The following is a 2,848-nucleotide window of genomic DNA, read 5'->3' on the forward strand; positions in this document are numbered from 1 at the left end:
GTGGAGGTCCCTTAAAAAGGTAAAAATTGAGCTACCCTATGATCCAGCCATTGCACTACTGGGTATTTACCCCAAAGATACAGACGTAGTGAAGAGAAAGGTCATATGCACCCCAATGTTCATAGCAGCAATTGTCCACAATAGCTAAATCATGGAAGGAACCGAGATGCCCTTCAACAGATGACTGGATTAAAAAGTTGTGGTCCATATATACAATGGAATATTCCTCAGCTATCGGAAAGAATGAGTTCTCAAAATGTGCTGCAACATGGATGGCACTGGAGGAGATAATGCTAAGTGAAATAAATCTAACAGAGAAAGACAATTATCATATGGTTTCTCTCATCTATGGAACATAAGAACTAGGAAGATCGGTAGGAGAAGAAAGGGATAAAGAAAAAGGTGGTAATCAGAAGAGGGAATGAAGCATGAGAGACTATGGACTCTGAGAAACAAACTGGGGGCTTCAGAGGGGAGGGGGGTGGGGGAATGGGATAGACTGGTGATGGGTAGTAAGGAGGGCACATATTGCATGGTGCACTGGGTGTTATATGCAACTAATGAATCATTGAGCTTTACATCAAAAACCAGGGATGTACTGTATGGTGACTAACATAATTAAAAAATATATATTATAATTTAAAAAATTAAAAAAAATAAAAGCTGCTTCTCACACTCGGGCTAAAAGGAATCCACCCATTGTATAGTTTCATTGTTTACATTTAGATCTCTAATCCATTTGGACTTTATTTCTGACTGTGGTCCAATTTTATTACTGTATTTTTCAAGTAGCTGTTTGGTTGTCTGAACAGTTTCAATAAAGCTCTATCCTTGTCTCAAAAAAAAAAAAAACAAATAAAATAAGGTAATTGTTAATTCCAGGGACACAAGTTATATAAAGAAATGTAATCATGGAGGGGTGCCTGGGTGGCTCAGTCGTTAAGCGTCTGCCTTCGGCTCAGGGCGTGATCCCGGTGTTCTGGGATCAAGCCCCGCATCAGGCTCCTCCGCTATGAGCCTGCTTCTTCCTCTCCCACTCCCCCTGCTTGTGTTCCCTCTCTCGCTGGCTGTCTCTCTCTCTGGCAAATAAATAAATAAAATCTTTTAAAAAAAGAAAAAAGAAAAACCTGAGTAAAATATGTATGAAGTGAATTTCATGTCATTAAAAATCTTAAGTGTAGTTGTAATTACAGTTTAGCAGATGACCTCCAGTCCTCAACTGCAATAATCTGGCTCTGTGTCTCCTTTAACTTCATTCAATTACCTCAGCTGGCTTGTGATGCCTGAAATGTTATCGAAGTGCTCAGCAGGGATCCACATTTGCTCAGTTTCAGTTCCCATGGATTGGTGCAAAGAAACTTTGTAGGGTGCTGGTGGGAAGTTGTTTTCACAAAGGGCAGTTTTAGATGAGGAGCTGAATTCTGCAGGAGAATCATGCCAGGGCAAATTCGAATCCCATATTTATGCCATACCCACAGAGTCCCACTTGGCTACCCACCCAAGTGGACACAGTTTTGATCCAGAAGTCATTTTAGAGGCCCTTTTAAGAAATTACTTGTCAAAATTTAGTTATAGAAGTCCTTGAAAATAGCTAATAAAACCACTAGCAATGACAGCTAACTTGTATAGGGCATTTCTAAAGAAATATAATTCTACTTTTAAATTAGTCCCTCTTGCCAGTATATTGAAATGCTTGGAATTTTAAGTAAATCATCCTTAGGATCCCTTAACAATTTTGTACAGATGGAAGGCCACGTGAGTGAATATCTTGCATGCATGGGGATGAGATCCAGATGGTGAGAATGTAGAAAGGGTTGTTTGAAACATGTTAGAGGAGAGCATTGAAACATCAAACACTGTGATTGTAAGCAGTGGAAATAACTGTCCTAAACTCTAAAACAATGCAAAAATATGAAGATGTCAAAAACCCATGGTATCTTCATTTAGGTTCTCTGGACTGAAAATATTAGTATTTTCTGTTAAAAAGAGACTTGCTTGAATATATAGATATATTCATGAAAGCATACATATTAAAAACATACATATGTATGCAATATATATTACATATACAGTATATATTACATATTTATATTATTAAAATATTAATTACATATATTACATTGTATATATGTGTACATATATGTTTATGTGTGTATATGTAGATAGGTGTTTTAGAAGACAAATGTCACTAGTAAATGATAGAAAATGTTCATTATTAAACTTTCATAATTTTTTTTAATGCCACCACCAAAGCTACAAGATATAAAAATAAAAAGGATCATCATTTTTTAAACAGATGGGAAAAACACTCTCTGGGGAGATCCAACCAGACTGGTGTTTTGTCTGCACCAATTTTTTTGCAGACTATCTGGCGTTCCTTGACAAGCTTGGCTTGCTTCCCTTACATGTTCAACATCAATATCTATGGGCAACTACATATATGTTCACACAAGGGTAAAGGCTATGTCAAACATCTACAAATTTGTATGTGTAATTATTTCTATGTGGCATATACCAGCTGCCTTATTTTCCCTAAATTTGAAGTTCATTCAGAAATAGAGGTTTTTCTTATGTTCCCCATGATACACACATAGAAAATAGTACAGAATTTTCATGACACTGTTTCATGACATTATACATATATTCAATTACACATGTAATTGAAATTATGTGTGTTTCTAACTGCATGGTTATGGTTATTCCCCTAAAACTGGACATAAGTTTTCAGGAGATAAGTTTTCCCTTGAAATTTTAAATTTTAATTTCTTAGCTGTCATCATGTATTTGTTTCAGAAACAAACACCCTTCCTTTTAAGTAAGCACATATTACCTATATCATCTTAGGTCT

This window comes from Ailuropoda melanoleuca, chromosome 8, assembly GCF_002007445.2.
Source record: "Ailuropoda melanoleuca isolate Jingjing chromosome 8, ASM200744v2, whole genome shotgun sequence".
Lineage (NCBI taxonomy): Eukaryota > Metazoa > Chordata > Mammalia > Carnivora > Ursidae > Ailuropoda > Ailuropoda melanoleuca.